Source organism: Coturnix japonica, chromosome 2 (assembly GCF_054131305.1).
Source record: "Coturnix japonica strain WE chromosome 2, WE-NBRP24, whole genome shotgun sequence".
In the NCBI taxonomy this organism is placed as follows: domain Eukaryota; kingdom Metazoa; phylum Chordata; class Aves; order Galliformes; family Phasianidae; genus Coturnix; species Coturnix japonica.
In genome coordinates, this window is record NC_140664.1 from 29920793 (window position 1) to 29933483 (window position 12691).

At 37.9% G+C, this 12691-nt stretch overlaps 1 protein-coding gene across 19 annotated transcripts in view; it reads right to left on the minus strand.

The window, feature by feature from the left end:
- SULF1 (sulfatase 1) overlaps positions 1 to 12691 on the minus strand; it is a 186332-nt gene that overhangs the window by 105530 nt on the left and 68111 nt on the right. The gene's annotated exons all lie outside the window — the stretch shown is intronic.

Below are 12691 nucleotides of genomic sequence, written 5' to 3' on the forward strand. Positions count from 1 at the left end.
GGGACCCTTCCCAGGAGTAGCTAAACGCACATTAGAGGCTGTTTCTTTAATTTCTTTTTAAAAAAATTTTATTTATTTTTTCTCTCCCTTGGCAAAATCTTCAATATCATGAAAGGACAAGAAGTCACAAGTCAAAAGGTTTTTCCACTTAACGTGTTAGCGACTGAGTGTGAAGCATATAGTGCAATGAAAGATTTGCCATCAGTCTTCAGAGGATCTCAAGGAGGGCTACGTATGTAAACACCAGAAGATAATTAATCATCTTTTTCCCCTCAATTTTGAAATGTAAATGAAATCTTATTATGCTTTGAGACAGTTACTGAGAGTAGTTACATAAAGGGGAGGGCTCTGATGCACAGGCCATATTTCTAGCTTTAGTAACTGCAAATCCCACTTTAGTGGGATGTGACTTCATACTAGTACCAAAAGACAGATTTTGGTCCTTGATACAAAATAGAGTATTTTTTTTTTCCAGTTTTTGTTGTCATTATGGGAAATAAATTGGGTAAAGAACTTTTGGAATGAAAGTGCCTTGAAATGGCCAAGAATGTAGCAGCAAAGAAAACAAAGAAAACAAATTATCAAGATGAAAATGAGCTAATGAATAAAACAATGCTTAGAACAGCAAATTAAACAGAGAGAAGATGCTTAAAAATATCCCTTTTCACAAACAATCAGCTAACTGTATGTGTGTACAACAAAAGCTCTGATTCCAATTCTGTTTAAAATATGCCCTTTCATTGCAAGAGATCCATTAATTTTCTGCCCTCTCTTGTTCACCCTTGCCAACACCAGCTTCGTGTGATAGCAAAGTAACCAAGAAACACTTAGTAGCACCAAACATAATTAATCAGTAGCATTAGGAACTTTTTTATCTATACATACAGAAGGGTAAAATTATGGATAGTGAAAGAATGTGACAATGAAATAAGTTACTGGCAACGTACAGAAGGATGAATCCAATAGCACTGCAATAAACAGTAATCTTTCCATTTACTTTAGTGGGCACTGAACTAGCCTCCTAAAGAGCAGAAAAAGACACATGGAGATGGTAGCTTTGTACCATCGTCAAAGTTTCCAGATCTCTGTTTTTTACATTTATGAACATATGAAAATATGATACTTTCCAGAAGGTGCACAAAGGAGTTTGTTATGATTTAACGTCAGAGAGGATAGTGTGCCATAATTTTATTCTACTGGAAACAGATCTATTATTTTCCTTAAATGCTGCTGTGTTTAAAGAAATTTCAGGAGTATTTTCATTTTTCATGAATCTTTGTATTCAAGTTTCTGCACACTGGGACTGCACACAGCCTTACCCAGAAAACTTGCTGCAGCACATTTCCAACCTGGGTTAAAGGTGGAGACTTAACAGCATCACAAACTAAGAAAGGCTTACAGCATGCTATAATGCAAGAGTAATATTTATAGTTCTTCCTTTGAGTAGATACTGCTGCACTATATATCATTTACAGATTTTGAGGGGTGTAGATGTATCTGTGACATTGAGAGAAATTTTTCCTGTATAACACAGATAACACATAGGACATAAAAGGATTTACTGCATGTAGAATTCTTTTGCATACCTTGAACGTATTGGTGATAAACAGTTTTCCAAATTATTCCCTAAGTGTCAATATATGACAACTGAGTAACATGGCCTGGGGCTTAAATGATCTTATTTAAGCTCATAAAAGAAGTACAGTCACAAAACCTTCAAGGAAGACCCAGGGGACTCTGGGGAATGTTGTATGTGAATCACATCTCTGAGTCACTCCTGAACTTAGCTTGATGCCAGAAGTGAGATCTTTCTGACATAATGAAAATACTAGACCCACATATGTCAACAGATTCAGCCACTTGTGTGTTCCTTACTTCTTCAGACCAACACTCTCTAGAAAATGTCCTTACGCAGCAGATTCCCATTTCACTGTGAAACAGCTTTATTCCAGTGAAAAGTGCAGTGATTTGTGTTTGTATAAAGTGCTTTTGCATTTCTGGTATTTAAGTAACCTATACAAGAGTTACAAGTACAAGATGTTTGTTTGCAGTTTTAACTAACCAAAGGCAGAACAACATGGAAAATGTTATGGTAGTTGACTTTGCAAACGCCAATAAATGGAGAAGAGAATCCAATTCTGATTATACTATATATATACTTTTTTTTTCTTTTTTCTTGGACTTTCTGTAGGAGTGGGCACTGTATGGAGTAAGAAGTATTTCTGAATAAGCTAATGGACCTACAGCACCATTATTAACACATAAGAAAGCTCCAGAACATTCAAAGCTCTCACACTGTTTGGCACTGCTGTCACACTGTCCAGCTTTGCTCATCATAGATTCAGAAGACAGAGTAATGAAGATGTCCACAACTTACGAATTTCAAGTGACTTTGTCACTCATGCAGCAGTACTGCCATAAACAGTGGAAAATCAACTGTTAAAAAACCCCAAAGGATCAGATTTGTAGGTCAGTACAACATTTATTTCTATTTGCAGAATGCAGATGGTTAAGTCTGAGCTCATGGGTTTGCAATTTTTATAACTCAGTGGGATTATCTCATCAGACTAATTTCCAAAGGACTTCTATAGCTTACTGCTAAAGAGTCATTACAAAATCTCCATCACCAACAAGGTGAATGTGCAAGGGGCGATTCAGCACCAGAATGATAAAATGTATCCCTGCAATCATCATGACTTCAGCAGATATGATTAAAAATGTCCATAGAATTTGATCCACATTTCGAGAAAATATGTTCGCCTTAGACATGAGGCTATTTTGTTATATTGTAGAAATCCACCATCCATAGATTCCAATTTGGCCTCAAGTGATTAGCCAGTTTAAAAATGAATAAAGCTCTTACACTTGAAAAGAAAAAAAGGATAAATTCCGCTTCTAAGTAGAAAACAAAGCTAAAATTTGGTCATTAAACGTAGAGTAGTAAACTAGAAAAAAAGCCTAGGTGATATAAATGTTATAACATCAGTCAATCAATCAAACAATCCAGAAAAGTATCAATTTAGCTGTGATACAGCAGGCCACTTTCATTCAATTTTCAACTATTCTTATTTGGATTTCCCCAGAAGATTTGATTGTGACAGAAGAAGCATAGCAGCCTTCCAACACATAAAGGGCACCTACAGGAAAGCTGAGGAGGGACTTTTTATCAAGGAGTGCAGTGAGGGAGAGGGGTAATGGCTCTCAGCTAAAAGAGAGTAGATTTAGATTAGACATTAGGAAGAAATTCTTTACGCAGAGGGTGGTGAGGCATTGGCACAGTGGAGAGAAACTGTGGGTGTCCCATCCCTCAAGTTCAAGGCCAGGCTGGATAGGGCTTGGGAAGCTTGAGGTGATGCCACCCCTGCCCATGGCAGAAAGCTGGGACTGAGTGGTCTTTGAGGTCCCTTCCAACCCATTCTGTGAGTCTATGATTATTTCCCCATGATAACTATTTCAACAGAATTAATCACAAAGGAAAATAGAAGAAAATATTATGGATATTTCTTAGAACAAGCAAAAGCTGGCAGAATCTGCTTGCAGTAGATCAAATCTGACAGGCACTTATTCCTCCAAAAAAATTTTTATTCAAACCACTATAACCCCTCAAGTTGCAAGGTAATCTAATGTATTTAATAGTGTGTCTATCTCAGTTTATGTATTTGGGAGATTCTGGCAGGCCCAAGACAGACCTGAATTGTTAACCTGTACTGAAAATACATGAAGGAAGAGGTCAAACAGGAAACTTCTTTAGATGATTTGATGTGGGTTAATGAGCCCCAAACAATGTATGTGCTTTCTTAGATGACAAAACAGCAGCATCTTCTTTTGGCTCACTGTTTCAGCATATTTGTTTTTTTCAGCAGGCCAATAAAACTTATTGTTAGCAAGAAACACAAGCTATACACAAGGTTGCTCCAGACAGAAAAATAACTCAGAGGTTTCATAAAGCAGGCTTTTCCTATATTTCAGCACTTAACATAACAAAAGTTACTGTGACTTGAAATCTGACTACTTCTTATCATCTTCTGAACATAAATAACAATGTCACTACATTCAGTGAATCAAAAAGCAAGATGACCTTAACCTAAGTATTTAAGGAGTAATTTAGGGAAGTGAAAGAAGCAAAGGCAAGGAAAAAGGCAAGGAAAACTTTTGCTGCATACTGCTTTTCTGATCTGAAAAAAGTAAGAAAGTAATAGATAATTACTCTTTTGTGTTATCTTTTTGTGTGGTTTGTTGTTGTTGCTTGTTTGCTTGCTTGCTTGTTTTTTAATAAGAAACACAAAATGATTCCATACAAACAACTAAGCTCTGCCTTCTGTTAAGGGTCGCAGTACCACTGAAGTCTGGAGTAGAGCTGTTGTGCTTTCAGTTCCCCCTATCTTCCTTTTTCCTTCTAATGGACTGAAATGTGACTGAAGAGCAGCATGACTGTAAACTAAAAAGATAATATTCATATGACAACCCTCTCAGTGCTTTGGGGACAATACACACATACAAACATATTTGCTTGCAACTGATTCAAGATGTGAAAAAAGAAATAAGGCAAATTTATGAGAGTTTTTTTTCTGAAATTGAAAACACACTTAAAAACTCTCCTATGTATTTGTTTTGTTTAGACTAATTAAGACTTCTGCTTTATGTTACCACAAAAGACGCTAAACATTTGCAACACATTTACTGAGGTTAAAAGAATTATGGGATGAATTTGTATCTACTACACCATTATCTTTAAGCAACACTATTTTAGTAATCAGTTGGAATTGTTTTTGCAGTCAGAAAGGTGACCTGTCAGTCCACCCAGATTTTACATTCTCAACTCAGGATACTAAGAAATATTGTTTCTCAGTTTAAAAAAAAAAAAAAAAGAATTAAAAAAAAAATAATTCAAATACTATATTACTATAATTGCATAGCTGGATTAAATAACAGTAGCAGGAAGTGTACAGACTGATGGATCAGCTGAATTGTACAGCTTGCAGTTTCTCTCATACCTGTGCAATATATTAGGTTGTCCTTATCATAAACTGAAAAGTGGGTGGTTATTGAAAGAAAATATGTTCAAAAATAGAAAAAACTAAGTTTAATATTCTAACACAGGATACAGGGGTTTGCTTTTGTCACAACCCCTCCACACCCCCTTCCAGACTTAGAGAGAACAAACATTCACTTCCCTTATTAAAAACATGATGGTGGAACTAGCTCTTACTAACACAATATTTTTCCATGTCCTACTCACTAAGGCTAAATTACATTAGAGTCAAGCTTCAACTACATTAAGTCTTCTTTTCCGAGGAGAGGTTTTTCAATACATGTCTAGTTTTTCTAGCAATCTGAGGGACTATGAAAGTTCATAGTTAAAAAAGATTCTTTAGATCCTAAAATATATATATATGTAAATAAATAAATAAATGAAATCCTTGGGTTTAGTTTCTTTCATTCACATTTTGTATTGTACATTGTTAACTTTTGCTGAAGCATGAAGTCTGGAAAATGGGAATCAGCACTCTTCCCTTAATATTACATTATGGAGAACAGCACGATATAATGATACCAGTAGAGCTCAAGGCTCTGGTACACAATTTTTGGCAATTCATACTCCATTAATTAGAGAAGTTAGCTCATCCAGCTGGTCCATAGTCCAATCTCTGGCCAAGGTTACAGACCCTCTAGCAGAGAAAGCAGAGTGGGAGGTCTATTCCAATAGCAGAGCTCCCCAGTGTTTCTTGTTTATAGCCTAACATATTAACCACCTTTAAATATGGCTGCTTTGACTTACATCAGCACGCAGAGCTATGGATTGGTGTGGTTGAGGAGTTGCCATGGAGCACATTCAGCTTTATTTGCAATGGGACCTCTAATCTCCAGAAGATTAATGGGGCTACAGCTGGGAAGGGTGTTTTTGAAACTTCCCCTAGGCACCAGCGGTGATGGATCAATGCAAAATGAGGATCTGTATCAATCCTCCAAATTGCAAATCAGGAATCTAAGACTGAGTTTCAGAGCCATCTAGCCTAGTGAGCAAACAGTAAGCCTTAACTACCTAGCAAGGAAACCTCTGTCTTCTCGTACCTTGGGTGCCTAAATTATCTTGCTGAGGAACAGACAAATCATTCTCTTGATGAGGTCCTTGGAGATGCCCAATTATTCTGGTCAAAGTTCTTTGGTTGAAAAAGCATGGCTACAGAAACAAGACATCCACCAGATGAGGGAGGTCATGCACATTGGTTCTAGGGCGGTAGCTTAACTACACAGCTACAAAGATGAGTACAAGATGATGAACAAGTGAACAAGAGTGAATCAAAACTGAATCAAATCATATTTTATGGCAACTCAATTCAGTGAATTAGTCAGAAATAGCAAGAGTGTAACCAGGTTTTAAGAAGTAAGTGTTTAGAAGTTCAAGTGACTTTGAATATCTATAATGCTCAACCTTATACAAGTATCAGAAACAAGTTTTCCCTTTTCCCCCAGACCTTCAAAAACCTGTGAAAGCTCCTTTCCCCTTCTTCCTTCACACTGTGAAACTCCAGCAAACATAGCTCAAACCAGGAAATATGTATTCCACTCTAAACATTCAAGAACTAGCTGAAGGGTGCAGGTGGTCACCTCACATGCATAATGCATGAGTCAGCAGTTGATCTTAGAAGTCAAATAACCTTCTCACTAAAAAAGCAATTCAAATATTTTGCTCCAAAACTGCGACAGGAGAAATTAAAATTATATTTCCTAAAATACTACCATGGGTTGGTAGAAGTGACGTGTTGCTCGATGAATGCTTGGCACTGAGCAAAGTTAATGTTCAGTGCCATTCATGAAGTTCTTAAGGTCAGACAGCAGGGAACTTTCTAAGTACATATGGGCAAACTAGGGTAGAAATCCCAGACTGACTGGGTAATGAAATTACTTGGAAGAATCACTGAACTAGGTTTGCTTTGTTTTTTGTATGTTTCAAGTTCATAAATTACAGCTACCTAACACTTTACCTTGCAACAAACAGAATTTAAAAGCAGCTGTGTAAGGACAATACATGCATCAAAATAAAAAGTACACTGAACTAAAATTGGATTTTATTTAATTAGCAGTTCTAAGTTACAGAGGCACATAAGAACCACCACTACTGAGAATCAACAATGAAGTTTTGGGAGTCACTTCAAGATGATGAGAAAAGAGCATTGCCAGTTCTGTCAAAGAGCAGTAAGGATCTCAGAGGGAACAACACTAGTGATGAGAAGAGATGCAAAATCCTATAGTTTTATTTTCAGGGCTCTAGTCCATGGTCTGTAGTCATTTGAAACTGATTTATTCCAGGAATGACAAGGTTCAGTTAAAATTTTCTCAAACTTACGTGAAGGACAATAACAATCCAAATCTGAAAATAAAGGCTAAACTCAAAAATCCTTCATGGTTTTAGCTTACACCTATTAAAGAGCAGCATTCAGCACTGTGTTGGTTGGGCTACACAGAATCCCATTGAACTGGAAGTAGATTTTTTTGAAAGAGATCTTCTTGTAAGTGTCTCCTGCAACAGACATAGACTGGCCAATAACAGGAAGAGGACCATCCCTTACGAATATATTTTGGAAAAAATATTTGTCCTGCAGCTCCCTATGACAGGAAGAAGTATTTAAATGTGAGTTAGGAACAACTACATATAGAAGGGACAAATTACTACATAGGGTTACTTTCACATATAGCTTTTTGTAAATATCCAGTCTACTCAGAGTCACTGAGAACACAACCTTAAAACAAAAGTCAAGAATAAAACCTAATTCAAAGTACAATAATGAAAAAGACAGCCTGAATGCACCAAGTGTTTAAGCAAAACAAGCCATCATCTGTAAAGGAAAAAGAGGTATAAAAACTGTTATGGTATTTGAGGATGACACCAAACTGGGGGAAACAGTGGATCTCATTGAGAGGGCTATCATTTGGAACTAGGCAGGAGGGAGCAATGGGCCAGCAGAAACATGGGAAGTTGAATTTGGTTGTTGGAGCTTAGCTGAGAGTATCTTTTTGTCACAGGAATTATGTCTTTCCTTATTCTTGACAAAGCTAAGGAATTGATTTGAGCATCTCTATTCAAATTATTTATGGAGAACATAGGGCTAAAATCATGATTGCATTCTATGAAGGAAGAAGTGGCATGATTAAACTGAGAACTAAACCAAAATAAATTTTGAGGTTAAACAATGGCTTTCGCTCCCTGCAATACAGGTCAGCCCTTACCATTGTCTCTGCATCTCTGCATGCTGTGGTGTCAAGCACAATTTGCTGTGGCATAACAAATGGAGACATCCCAAACTAAAATAATTTGCAATGGGTACTACTGGCACTGAGGGCAAGAGAGAGATTTAGACCTCACTCTATCCCTCTCAAGAGCCTGACAACTGAAGAACACCACAACCTTTCCATTAAAGGCAGCAGTGCCCTGAGGACATTGATCCTCTGAAACTCTTTTAACAGGCAGACTGCCAAGGGATTTTGAAGCAAGCAGGACAGGCAAATAGCACCCTCAGTAGTTGAAAACAATCTGTCTCACCCCATGTATGTTACAGCAGGCACTAAAGATGCCCTGAATCAGATGGAAAATGTGGCAACATATCTAGGTTTTTGCAGAAGCAATGAAATCAATGTTCATACAGTGCAAATGTAAGAATTCTTTACATCTGTTCTTAATACCAACAGGGAAAATGCTTGCAAGGAACCCATTAACCAAACTGAGCTTTGCTGCTGAGAACTGTTCAGCAACAGAACTGGCAAAATCATCACTAGCAAAATAGAGCTAGGGACATGAGAGATGAGGGCTTGGAACTTCATCATCATTGCCACAAGCTATTCATTTCAGTTTAACAATTTTGATTCAGGAAAACCATAGTAGAGAATGTAAACCTGAACTATGGAAAGTCTTTCTGCTTAAGCTAGAAAGGCTGCAGCCAAAATATTTCCCACTTAACCTTCACCAAGGAAAAGGTCTAAAAAAAGCCAGTGTGTTTAAGCAGGGCACAGAGCAGAGCACATTTTTCTATGTAAAATATTAAGCTCACGTTCTTTCAGCTTTAATTCATTAAAACTATTCCACATTTTCATTTAGAACAGTTTCCTGACAGCACTAAACATAAGGACTTGAAGTAGGAGAAACAAAAATAAAAGCATAAATGGAAAACAGTGTATTTAGTGTATACAGAAGGAATACAAATATGAAGGACACATGAGAAACGGCAGAAGTAATACCTCCAGCCTTTGCAAATCACATAACGTGTGTGCCCAAGGCAATCTTCCATCCCACGTACTATAAATTGAATAGATCCCAGGGTGTATATGGCTTTAGCCATAGTAGAAGACTTCTATTTTACATGAGACTTCTAAGGAAGAAAAAACTTTCTTCCAGTGTTACAAAAAAGTAGAACTAAAATCAAGGTGTTTGGCTGTAGCTCCAAATTACTGAGAAACAGACTAGCTCCTCTTTAACACCATCAGCTCCCTGTGTCCATTACAGTAGCTAAAATGTAGGTATTGCACAGTAAGGTCTAGTATATGCTAAATGCCTTAGAAGTGTTCGATTATGCAACATTTGCACTCAGGATATCTTCTGAAAGAAGAGCTAGGTATACCTCCAAGCAGAATGAAATGTAGATGAGTCAACTGATCCAGTGTGTAAGAAGCATTGGCAAACTATGAAGGGGAGAGAATGGGTTTTCCTTCCATCTTCTACTTGACAAATCTGGTTAATATTCCCTAGAGAGATCTACCAGCCATGATTCAAATTCCAATTTTGTCTACTTTAGAAGTTGCCTATCTATACAGATTTACTGGAAAAGCTTGTATCTATAGGATCAGAATGGTAATTTATTGCCCACTTGAAATTTCATCCTCCACTGCAGAATAACATAGTTCCTGTAAAGTGTAGACGTCAATAACTCATGAAAAGCAGGGCAAAATCTTCTTCAAACAATGAGTGGTACATGCAGAGCTTTGAAGATAAGGGCAGAGACAGCATTTCCTCATTTCATGCCAGATGTGACTCAGCAAGGTGTCTGGAAGACTTGAGGTGAGGCATTCTTGGAGATGTGCACTGCCTTGTGTTGTGCTCTCATCCAAACTAACTGTAACAGCTTTTTTAAAGATGAGTTGTTTGACAGCAAGGTATGACTTCAAAAACACCCAGACCCATAAATACCCAGACGCATTACTGAGATCAATTCCAAACTGAAAAGCCCGGCACATTCTTCTGTTGCAGGCTAGGGAAGTGGCAGTTCTGGCAGCTGTTGGTGGCTGAATACTAAAAAACCCCAGTGAATAGCTCACAGCTACTAGATTCAACACACTGTTGCTCCACATGTTTGTGTTTCTTTTCTGCTGTCGTGGTAGCACTGGTGTTCAGTTAAGGCTACGGTGTAGATCAGTGTTAGTGCAATAAATGTAGGACATGTTGCTCGGTATCTGAGCTGTCTATGATCGAAGGGCAAATATTCCTGTCTCAAATTAAAGGTCTGCTCTGCACTGTACTTTGCACTGGAGCCCTTGAAGTGTGTGCATGCACTTCCATTAGCAATCAGCAGGAGCGGGGGAGAAGTAGACAGTTCTCAGCAGAAGCATTACTCATCCTGGCACTGCTGGTGCAGAGTATGCAGAAAACAGCTATACCAGGACACAGTCAGGGATGTGTTCAGGCTTCTCAGCACATGATTACCTGCAACAGCTCCATAGGTTTCTGATACAAATCAAAGATTCTTTTCTGTCACACAAAAGGAGAAATACACAAAGCACGCATGGTCTTCTCATGCTGTTCATGCTGTACAGCTGGTGGCGAATTCTCTAGGCTTAAACATGTGCCCCTAACACTGCTAAAACAGGCAATCCTAGGGTAGTCATGATAGTTGTACAACATCCAAGACAGCATGGACTTCTGTTCTAGCTAACCAGGCCTTTCTTTTACCTAGCTTCTCCAGTCCATCCTGGCAACACTCAAAAGGATTCACAGGATTTGACAGACAGCTTTTTATATGAAAAGTACCCATAGTATCCAAGATCAAAATGAGTCCCGGTAACATGGACTTGTTTGCTGAGATATGGTTACACTGCATTCACAAATTGCTGAGGTGCAAGAAACCTTGAATTTGAGAAAAAGAAAAATTTGCAGAGCAAGTTAGTGCCAGGGAAAATAGGTTTTGAACTGCATAGGGTGCAGAAGATTTAAAATGGCAATGTTCCTGTTTCAGCACTTCTGTGATGGCACATCCTTCTATATTTGTTATTCTTCTAAGGAGTATGGCAATCCTTGACTATATATCCTTCATCCTCTCTTCATTTTACCATTCCCCACTTCAGAGGGCTCACGTTTTAGAGGAATTCTCCATACCAAGAAGATCAAGAAACAAACTCAGCAACCTTTTGCTCTTAGGAGTTTGAAGAGCAGCAGAGCATGGGAAGTCTTGCTCTGTGAGCCTATATGCCAGCAATAGATTGAAGTTTACAGTGAGATAAGAAATGCTGACCTTCTACAGATACAGAGATAAAAGAAACTACTGGAATGCCTGGCAGATAAACATGGGTTAGCTTCAGAACATTTTTATTGGTCTAACTATGGTAACGGTCTCCTTAAATCCTACACTACTGTGGCCAAAAAGATAATGTTACAGTCTCAGTTCATAAATTGGCTCTAGATATAAAATAGATTACAACAATCCAAGGTAAATTCATGTGTTTTATTAGGGATACATCCACAAATTCAGATGTTACAGCTATTTTATTCACTAGAATAGTGAGGAATGACAACAGGGGAAATTTTCCTAAAAATGACCAAGTAAACTGACTTAATGTATAGTTTCTCATCCCTAGCAAGTTACTGAAAACTAAATACTATTTTGAAATCTTCTTTCATTAGAACTTCCACAGTCCTTGAAAAAAGCAATAGTTAAAAGGTATCCTGTGCTGATTATTTACAGCATGTTCTGTTTATTATTGTGCTGCTGTTTTCTAATTTTTGACTGTCGTGCCTTAAAACAGCCAAGTCAGTGGGTGGTAACTCTCAAAAAAGTAAGCATAGCTGCATCCAGAAATACGGATATGGGGCCTTTTAAGATTTTCATTGTCTTTCTTCCATTTTTTTTGTCCAACATCGGGCACAGATATAAGACCTGCAGGCCTATCTGCCATTCCTCATGATACCTTTAGTGCTTACAGGCCCCAGAAACACCTCTGATCTCCCTAAACTTCTTCCAGTCTTCAGTTATTCCTTCAAGTAACAATAGTAGGTGATTTTTCAAACATTTTTTCTGCAACTCAAATGATTGACAAAGAAAAAGCTGTGCATTATTCTTGTCAGTGTAGCTGATGACACCCTGGATGAGTTCTGAGTTTCATTTCTATGGCCACTAGAATCACAGAATCATTTGAGTTGGAAAGAGCCTTTTAAAACCACCTAGTCCAACTCCCTAGATACAGGGATACTTAGTTACATTAGGTTGCTTGGTGCCCCATCCAGACATTGAAGGTCTCCAGGGATGAGACATCCACATCTTCTGGCAAACCGTTCCAGTGCATCGCTCTTATTGTAAAAATCTTTTTCCTCATATCCAGTCTGAATCTCCCCTCTCTCAGTTTGATGTTATTTCTCCTTGTCCTGTCACAGCAAACTTTGCTAAGGAGTACTAAATATCATTTATCTAAATTGAGTGTCATAGACTCT